Source organism: Danio rerio, chromosome 1, assembly GCF_049306965.1.
Source record: "Danio rerio strain Tuebingen ecotype United States chromosome 1, GRCz12tu, whole genome shotgun sequence".
NCBI classification, from domain to species: Eukaryota; Metazoa; Chordata; class Actinopteri; order Cypriniformes; family Danionidae; genus Danio; species Danio rerio.
Window position 1 is genome coordinate 20,914,279 of NC_133176.1, and position 11,052 is coordinate 20,925,330.

The following is an 11,052-nucleotide window of genomic DNA, read 5'->3' on the forward strand; positions in this document are numbered from 1 at the left end:
ACTTTTGGAAGCGTTAAAATAAACCGACCACTACTCAACACCATTATAGAGCATGGAAGAATCAAGATACAATTTTGACTACTCAAACAGTGTCTGTCAGAAAGAAGGAATTCATATATATATATATAAACCAAGGCTGGCTTGAGGGTAGGTACACTATGTAGTACTTTTAATTTTTAGGTAAACTATTACATGTCATCTTCCCAGCCAAACAAACTAATAGTTCATCAAATAACTAAAGTCACTGATTGAAATGGTTGACTAAATCAATTGCTTCCTCAGCTGAAAACAAAAATGAAAGGACCAACCCCCATGTGTGAAACACAAGTCTCTGAGAAATGTTCTATTTATTCTCACACACAGAAAACGCCTTTCATACAATCAATGCAGTCAACACACCTTCTTCTCTCTCAATAGACAGACAATGCAGAGAGAAAACAAGAGACAGAGCGAGAGAGATTGGAAACACTTCCTCAAAGATGCACATGACAAAAGCTTGCAGGTGAATTACACATCAGCAAAAGCAGGGGGAGTGGAAAATTACATTCCACAATCATCTCTGGTTGCAGAGTCACTGTGCACTATGATGGTGACACAGCAAAATCAACTTCAACTAGAACAAGGAAACATTATTAATTTGTTTGATATTTGCTTTTGAGAGAACTATAAAGAGCATTGCTACACTGTAAAACCCAATAAGCTAACACTCAAAAATATTTTTCCTGCTTGTTCAAACTACATATTTAAAGTCCTGAAGAAATCAAAACTAACCATATCATTTTGTTAGCTCACATTGCTAGTTTTGTGGTGAATAATTTATCTGTGCATGTCATTAAGAAAAAAATGATTTGCTCTTGTAATCTTTGATTAAAATCTGAAAATGCACTTCCTTTTTTCAGTGTAATTGTCAGATTATGAACACTCTTCCTCTAGTGATTTAAGTGACTTTGATTGTGGCATGTTGACTGGTGACAGACGGGATGGTCTGAGTATTTCAGAAGCTGTTGATCTACTGGGAATTTCATGCTCAACCATCTCTAGAGTTTACAGAGAGTGATCCGAAAAAGAGTAAATATAAAGTGAGCGGCATTTCTGTGGACGCAAATGCCTTGTTGATGCCAGAAGTCAGAGGAGAATGGGCTACAGCAGCAGAAGACCACACAGGGTGCCACTCCTGTCAGCTAAGAACAGGAAACTGAGGCTACAATTTGCACAGGCTCACCAAAATTAGACAATAGAAGACTGGAAACACATTGCCTGATCAGAGGAGTCTCGATTTCTGCTGCGATAGTCAGATGGTAGGGTCAGAAATTGGCATCAACAACATGAAAGCATGGATCCATCCAGCATTGTACCTATGGTTCAGGCTGGTGGTGGAGGTGTAATGGTGAAGGGGATTTTTTCTTGGCACACTTTAGGCCTTCACAGTCACAAGATCTCAATCTAATAAAGCACCTTTGGGATGTGGTGAAACAGGAGATTCGCATCATGGATGTGCAGCCGACAAATCTGCAGCAACTACGTGAGGCTATTATGTCAATATGGACCAAAATCTCTGAGGAATATTTCCAGTACCTTGTTGAATCTATGCCATGAAGGATTAAGGCCAAAGGGGGTCCAACTCAGTACTAGTAAGGTGTGCCTAATAAAGTGGCCAGTGAGTGCATATCTTATCAATTGGGCATAGTTAACATATTGATCCACGCTGCTCCAACAGTCAATTTTGACAACAAACGGTGGTGAGAAGAGGTTGTAGGTTGTAGGTCTGTAAGGTTGTAATAATAACTCTCCCTTAACCCTTTACCCCATCTTTCTGAATCAAATGCCTACTTTACTACATCCAATCAGCTAACAGTAGAAAAAACAAGCCAACCCACTGTTTACTCATTTAATATTCAGTTTAACTAGGAACCGCATCACAATATAAAAAAATGGTCTTGTTCATGTGAACTTTTAAATGAGCTAAAACAACACAATTCTTGAGATTTTTTTTGGGGACATTTTGTTATGTTTGGTCTACTTGTGTTGGGGCAACATGAATGAATTGTGTGGAACCCTGAATTTTTTACAGTGCAGTTATCTCAGACCAGTTGCCTTATAACAATGTAAAATTCTACCCAATTTATTCATATTGTCCCAACACAAATTAATTAAGTTAACTTAATTGTTTTTACAAATGTGGTTTGAAGTGAATTGAACATAAAACAAGTACGTTGTCTCTAAAAAAAAACTTGTGAATTTTGTCATTTTAACTTACTTTAAATAAGTAGTTTGAACAAGCAGCGAAAGTAAATTTTCAAGTGAAGGATGGTTCTTTTTTTAAACGCCTCATCATTATTTCTCCTTTATGTGTTTTATGATTTATGGGATTCTTTCTTCTGTTGAACACAAAAGAAAACATTTAGAAAAAATCTGGTTGATGAAACGCATAGACCTAGAAAAAAAAAAGTCAATAGGTAATTTTTTTTCAAATACATTATATTTTGTGTTCATCAGAAGAAACTCAAACAAGTTTGAACAATTAGTAAAGGGAGACTAAATGATGCCAGATTTTAATATTTTTTAATCGTGCCTTTAAACCATTCAAGTTTTTTTAAACATTTAACTTTAAGTAAAACAATTACCAAAGTATTTAGAACTTATTCCAATTGAGTAAATTAAAACGCAGTAAATTAAGCAAACTCAACCCACTTAAAGATGCTTGAAAGTGAATTATCTAAATGTTTTGTCAGGTAAAGTTTAAAACGAGAAATAAAGTTTTATCGAAGAGATGGATTTTCACTGATCCTGCAACAACATGAAATAAATAAAATAAAATAAAAACGAAGAAATGAAAAAGTGAATGAGACAGAGAGCATATGTGGTACAGGGTTAGCATGTTTTAATGAGCAGATTTAGTTCTGTGTTACTGGGTGGATTTGAGACTCTGACCGTTAGAATGTTAATCTGTTTAAAGCCAATCACACTCCTGCCTGAGGAGGGGGAGTTCAATCACACACGCTCTCCCACACATACACACACACACATACACATTCATTTACATGCAACACAAACACATGCACACAATAGGCCATTTGCAGGCCCAAAACATACATACACCCCCTCAAACCAAAACACACACACACAAAAATACACACCCTGAGGAAAAATTTTGTGCTTTACTATCTTAACTTTGTTTGATGTACATGGTCATTCTGAAGTTTAGGCTGTATATGATTTTTGTTTGTTTCTGAAAGTATCAAGACTGCATTTATTTGACTGAGAGTACCCTCTAAAAATGCTTCGTTAGTTCAACCCAATGCTGGGTGTAATACAGATTAAACCAACCGCTGGGTTCATTTTTTTAAATTAAATTAATACGACCAAATTAAACCGAATGACACGGTGGTTCAGTGGTTAGCACTGTCGTCTCACAGCAAGAAGGTCGCTGGTTCAAGTCCCGGCTGGGTCAGTAGGCATTTCTGTGTGGAGTTTGCATGTTCTCCCCGTGTTTGCGTGGGTTTCCCCTGGGTGCTCCGGTTTCCCCCACAATCCAAAGGCATGCAGTACAGGTGAATTGAATAAACAAATTTAGCTGTAGTGTGTGTGTGTGTGTGTGAATGAGTGTGTATGGGTGTTTCCTAGTACTGGGTTGCAGCTGTAAGGGCATCTGCTGTGTAAAACATATGCTGGATTAGTTGGCGATTCATTCAGCTGTGGTGATCCCTGATGATTAAAGGTTGTAAGTCAAAGGAAAATAAATGAATGAATGAATGAATGAATAAACCCAATGTTTGGGTTAGTCCATATTTTACCCAATTTCGGTTTAAATAACCCTGCATTTCTAAGATTGTATTGTGCAAACATATTTACAATAAAATCATTATTACAATAATAATTGTTTTGTGCTGATCATTTTAAAATAGTTTTCAATCCATTAGGGAAAATGCAGAATTTTCAGCATCTAATACTGCAATGTTTTTAGCCATGCTATGCTTCAGAAATCAGTTAATATGCATTTCGCTAAAGAGACATTTGTTTAACACAGTTAACCCTTGTTTTTGAAATGTGTTTTTTTTTATTCTGGTTTCTTTGATAAAGCTCAAAATATTAAGATTTACCCTAATTTAAAAGCTCTAAATGTTCAATTCACTTATTCATTACCAAAAATAAGCTGTCCTTGATTTTCCAAATAGAAATGAAATGACAGTTATTATAACTTATTATAATCTGATGGAACAAAATCATAAAGCAACGGTTCATATCAAAATCTTAACATTTTAATTGCAGAAACTGGACCAACTACGAAAAAATTACTGATTTTATTATTAATACATAAATGTAATATATTATAATAAAATATATTTAAATTATTAATATGTAATAATTTTTATTTATATTAAATTATAGGGCAGGAGTGGTGCGGTGGCGCAGTGGGTAGCGATGTCATCTCACAACAAAAAGATCGCTTGTTCCATCCTTAGCTGGGTCTAAGTTGTCATTTCTGTGTGGAGTTTGCATGTTCTCGTGGGTTTCCTCCGGGTGCTCTGGTTTCCCACACAGTCCAAAGACATGTGCTATAGGTGAATTGAATGAGCTTAGTTGGCCGTAGCATTGTATGCTGTATTGTATTTTTGTGAATGTGGGAGTATATGGGTGTTTCCCAGTACTGGGTTCAGCTGGAGGGGTATCCGCTGCGTAAAACATATGCTGGATAAGTTGGCGGTTCATTCCGCTGTGGTGACCCCCGATTAATAAAGGGACTAAGCCGAAAAGAAAATGAATGAATTAATATTAAATTTCCTTTTTATTAATTAAACATTTTAATGTGCTGTCTTGAAAATGAAATACATCTACGTTGCATACGTTGTCTTCTGAGTAAATATAAATTAATTATATATCAGTTGTTACCACTACACAGTTCCAAAGCACAAATGATTCAGATGTAACATTCTGTAAAAGATTTGTGTGGATATCAGCTCCAGCTTTACATTTACATACACAATGTTTCCCCGCTTTAACACTAAGTAACTAAAAAGTATATTTTGACTGTATGAGGGTGACCTTGTCCTCCGGCTGCACTTCTGAACAAGACAGTTTTCAAAGCTGTTCTCTCTTTGTCTCAGCCTCAAACAAATCTCTTATAAATCTCCATTCCCTCAAATCTCATATAGTGATTCATCTAAGGGCGTACTATAGACAGTCTCAAGGCATAACCAAGAAACTATGACATCTTTTCAAGTCACCTAATGAGAATTCCTACCTCTGAGAATATGAAGCCTGATTTTAACCAGACCTACATCAACTACACTCAGGTAAAGTATTATGTTGTAAAAGCTATAGGCTATAAAAAGCAAATTATATTTCTAGCACTAGTAAGATTTTCATTGTTTGGTTTACTCCACTTGTCATTTTTACACTAGTGAAATGTAATTAAATTTGTGCACTTTGAGTTACTGAATCATTCACACAAGCAAAAAGAGTGACCCATTCAAAAATTTAACATGCTCAGTGGCTTATTTACAGTTGTTGGGATAAAACTAAGGTAATACATTTGATCTTACTTTTGAGTAGTGCTGTTTGTGTTCTTTCTTTCTGACTACAAGACTATTGGCTCAATTTAGACTATCCAAGCGCAAAGCGCAGGGCGCAAAAGCAATATGGGCGTGTCAGAATCCACTTTTGCTATTTTAAGGATGGAAAAATCCACTTTGTGCCGTGGCGTATGGTCTAAAAGGGTTGAGCATATTTTTCTAATGAGTTATAGGTGTGTTTTGAGAATAAACCACTCAGAGTCTCATCTTCCATTCCCTTTAAAAGTCAGTTGTGTCGCGCCATAGCGCATTTGCTATTTAGATGACAGACTTTGTAAGTGGAAAAGCTGAACATTTCACTAGTGAGAAAACAGTTAAACAGAGCATCTACAGCGTGAGAATGAGAGATGAGCCTCCTCATTCTTTACTTTCCCTTTCGCTCTCGTGGATAGGGAAACTTCTTGTACGCACAGACATCCATTAGCCTATAAATAATTAATTTAGTTTGTTAAGCACAAAGATTTGTTTCAAAACTATTTCTAAATTCAGTTCTAATTTCCAGCATATGAATAAATGAACAATAATACTGAAGTGTGTTCAAAAAACTGAGTTATATCCTAATACACATGCTGTGCCCCAAATGGTCTAAAACCTGACAAGTGGACAAATCTAAGCTTGTTTTTATTAAAAACAAATATAAATATGCATTTAATAAATAATACTGCTAATAATGATAACATTATACAAAAGCAAATTGCCACGAATAAACTGAAAAAAACACGAGATGAAGAAGGCATGAAAGTATGGTTTTTATATTTATGTAGGCTAGAAAATAATATGTTTTGTAATATTTTAATCCTTTATATTTATATCCTATAAATATATATGCTTATTATGTCCTATTTATATCCTTAATATTTTAATTCTTTTTCATATGTTAAGATATTTGCGTATTTCTGTACACCCTGTCTGTATTAAGCAATGTGTAAGCGAGGCGCACAACTAACACTGCGCCTTTATAGTTTTTCAAAATAGCAATGTGCCAGCAATGTGTATGATAGGGCCCATAGTCAGATATATTTAAAATAAACAAGATTAGGCCAGGAAATCTAGCAAATATTGTTGTGTTACTTTTGACCCACCCATGTGTTACAGTACTTTTGTTGTTACTGATGGGGTCAAAAGTAACGATGTTTACATTTACATTTACATTTAGTCATTTAGCAGACGCTTTTATCCAAAGCGACTTACAAATGAGGACAAGGAAGCAACTTACACAACTATAAGAGCAACAATGAATAAGTGCTATAGGCAAGTTTCAGGTCTGTAAAGTCTAAGAAGGAAAGTATTAGTACTTTTTTATTTTTTTTGGGTACAGTTAGTGTGATATTCAGAGAGGCAATTGCAGATTAGGAAGTGAAGTGGAGACTAAATAGTTGAGTTTTTAGTCGTTCCTTGAAAATAGCGAGTGACTCTGCTGTTCTGATGCAGTTAGGGAGTTCATTCCACCAACTGGGCAGATTGAGCGTGAGCGAAAGTGATTTCTTCCATTTTTGGGATGGAACCACGAGGCGACGTTCATTCACAGAACGCAAGTTTCTGGAGGGCACTTAGATCTGCAGAAGTGAGACCAGATAAGGAGGAGCAAGGCCAGAAGTCGCTTTGTAGGCAAACATCAGAGCTTTGATTTTGATGCGAGCAGCAACTGGCAGCCAGTGCAAACGGACTAGCAGCGGAGTGACATGAGCTCGTTTAGGTTCATTGAAGACCACTCGTGCTGCTGCATTCTGGAACAGCTGAAGAGGCTTGATAGAGTTAGCTGTTTAAAGTGAAATTATTTTTCAGTTGTTTTCAAAATACCACTTGATATTGATAGACCACTTTTGTGAGTTAGTAAGACAGCAAAAATATATTTATGTCTAAAACATTATCATTTAAAAAGAAAAAAAGTACTTTCATCCCACTCTCCCCTACTTAACTAAACACTTAAGTAAACACTACTTTACTAACACCACTGAAACAAAACAGAACTGATTTAAGCTACATTTTCATGGCAAAATACTTACTACAAGTACTTTTAGAAGGGCTTTTTATTCATACTTTGAGGAGTATTTAGATACTTTTACTCTACTTGTACTACATGTTTTGCACTGTTTAACTTGATGCATATAACACAATAGCGCATAATGACGCTATGTTTATACAGTAAAATATAAGAATAATTAAACCCCCATTTAATTTTTTTTCTTCTTTAAATATTTCCTTAATTATGTTTAACAGAGCAAGTAAATATTCACAGTATGTCTGATAATATTTTTTCTTCTGGAGAAAGTCTTATTTGCTTTATTTCGGCTAGAATAAAAGTTTTACATTTTTTTAAAAAACCTTTTTAAGGACAAAATGATTAGACCCTTTAAACTATATTTTTTCGATAGTCTACAGAACAAACCATCATTATACAATAACTTGCCTAATTACCCTAACCTGCCTAGTTAGCCTAATTAATCTAGTTAAGCCTTTAAATGTCACTTTAAGCTGTTTAGAAATGTCTTTAAAAATATAGTTAAATATTTACTGTCATTATGGCAAAGATCAAATCAATCAGTTATTAGAAATGAGTTATTAAAACTATTATGTTTAGAAATGCGCTGAAAAAATCTTTCCTTCGTAAAAAATTTTTTAAAAATTCTGATATCAACTGTATATAATAATTTTAACTGTTAAAAGTTATTAGTAATTAGTTAAAGTTTTTATTATCTAACAAAGTTCTAGTTACTATTTACCTTAACTTTTCTGATTTTGATTGTAATGCAATAATGTGCACCTTTTGTAAGGCTGCTTTGACACAGTGATTATTGAATTGCATGGAATAATGCAATAGAATACATCGATATTGCTGGTGTGTGTGTGTAATGTGGATATTTGGGTTGTGCGTGTGTAGAGGGATTGTGGGCTGAAAGCAGGGCGCGCGTGCTTAAACCTCTGTGCTATTAGAACAATCGCTCTCCTCTCCAAAGCGACCCGCTTTACAGATTACCAGTTTATTGCACAAATTCCACATCAGCTTACAGCACAACGTCCGATCCAGCGTCTTCAAAACACACTAGTGTTTAACCTACTGATAAACTACTGAGTCAAATCCAAAGCCATTTCCATTTAGAGTTAAAAATGTATATGTTCCTCTCAGAATGCATCTAAAATTAGTTTTCATGAGGTTTTGCAAACTTTTAGAGATGTCTTTTAGCAACTCTGTCCCCAGAGGATCGTCAGAATGTCAGACACACACGCACACACCACACACTCATGGTGTGAGAGGGTTTCATTCCAGTAAATTGTCCTGTTTTGTGTGTAAATGGGTGCACAGGGCCAGCTGACACAACACTGAACAATCTGAGATAACACAAGCCTTCTCTTCCTCCTCCATTCACTTGCACAAAGCCATCTAGTGGTGTGAAAAGCTACTCACTTTCATGCAAAGTTCAAATGTTTCTCCATAATGACCCTGATCACATGAATGGTCTTTGTGCAGATGTTTTTTTCCAATACAATTTCAAACGCTGTACAATGTAGATGCGAAAACGTAATCTTTAAAATACACAAACAAGCACCATTTGAAAGCATATTTTAAGTTTGAACTTTTACTTGACATGCATCTTAACGCAAATGCAAAAATAAGAAAGAAATGTCTCAGTGTGCCAAAACTGGACTGACAGTTTCAATTTACTAGAACTTCTACATTAAGCTGCTTTGACACAATCTACATCGTAAAAGTGCTATAGAAATGAAGATAAATTGAATTATTGCTAATCCATGTACCTGAAATGTATGTTATTGAGCAACATGGCATTGTAAAACAGGTTTAGAATGACAAAGGGTTAAACAAATGTTGAAAATGCTTAAAAAGTTTATTTAAATATTTAATTGATACTAAAGGAATTTTAAATAATGAATAAAGTGTTTGAATTAATGAAATATTAAATTTATGTATACATATAATCAACACAAATGCATCTACAGTCTATAGATTCTTGCATAAATACCACGTTCATGCTGTCATTTTTTTAACAGGAAAGTATTTATTTGGAAAATATTTTTACCTATAATTTATAAAATTTAGAATTGTTTTTTGTTATTAGTTATGTACGCCTTAACTTTAATACATTTTTACTGATTTTCCATTGAATTTGTATTAAATGTGCTGTATGTAAGCTTTTGACTTTTGAAAAATGTTGAGTAAACATTCTTGTTTACCTGAAAAACAATGCTGAAGTCAGATATTCTGCTTTGAAAATGTGCCAGAACGGCTGTCTTTGTTTTGGTAATTTTAACCTGCCCAATGCCACTTTAGCCAATTATATTTCAGCACACCGGGTTGCCTTGGTGGAAAACAGCGTATTTCATTCATTGAGTCAGTCAGAAAGGCTCTGAAAGCATGCGCTCGTGACCGCAACCTCCGGTAAACAGTAGCAGATGCCGAAATGAGACGCAGATTTCCAAATGAGGTTATTAATTAGCAAATTTAATGAATGTTATGAACGTAATCATTAGGTGAGCAAGTTACGCAATGATGAGCAATTTGGCTGTTTGCACCAGAGGAAACATGACAAAAATTTGAATACAGCCATTCAGAAGCACAGAATATGCACTCACTTAGGAAATGGTAAGTTTTATAATCTATGTAATACATATTAACCTTCTTGAACATTATTATTACATTATTAAATGTAGATGCTGAATCACTCATATGTGTTTAGTTCTATTAAGCTCAATTTCAAACGGTTTATTTTATTTTCATGATGAGGATTATTTTCTGTTGCTGCTTTCAGTAGTATGGCAATAAATGTCATGTAAAGTGGTAATTAATCTCACATTGTTAGCATTCAACACTGAATAAAGCACATGAGGTGTACCTGAGGTGATTATTGTCATGGTTTTCTGTTGTTCATCTGTTAGAAATAAAAGGTGTTTCTAAAATATATATTTCAGGTGTTGGTTAAAACGAAAACTCATTTTAATATGGAAAACATTCCTTATATCAGGTGCCGTTGCTGTTATTTAGAACACGATTTAAATCAGCCTGTAGGCTCGATAGTCAGGCTCACTCCTGTCCTCAATCTGGAAACCTGCGCTTGCGTTTGTTTTGATCCAGGAGTTCAATACCTAGTTCAACCACTGGGTGTCAAACTTACTGTTGAAGTTAAAATTATTAAACGCTCTGAATTAATAGCCCCATGTTTATTTTTTCCCCAATTTCTGTTTAACAGAGAGATTTTTTTAACACATTTCTAAAAATAACAGTTTTAATAACTCATTTCTAATAACTCATTTCTTTTATCTTTGCCATGATGATAGTAAATAATATTTGACTAAATATTTTTCAAAAAACCTCTATACAGCTTAAAGTGACGTTTAAAGGCTTAACTAGGTTAATTAGGTTAACTAGGCAGGTTAGGGTGATTAGGCAAGTCACATTATAATGATGGTTTGTTCTGTAGACTATTGAAAAAAATTTAGCTTAAAGGGACTAATAATTTTGACC

At 34.7% G+C, this 11,052-nt stretch overlaps 1 long non-coding RNA gene across 1 annotated transcript; it reads left to right on the forward strand.

Annotated features, from left to right (window-relative positions):
- The first annotated feature begins 355 nt into the window (after nucleotides 1-355).
- LOC141385548 (uncharacterized) lies at nucleotides 356-2,823 on the forward strand. The gene is made up of 2 exons (XR_012405946.1): nucleotides 356-502; nucleotides 900-2,823. It is a non-coding gene; the product is annotated as an uncharacterized lncRNA (long non-coding RNA).
- Nucleotides 2,824-11,052: the final 8,229 nt, after the last annotated feature.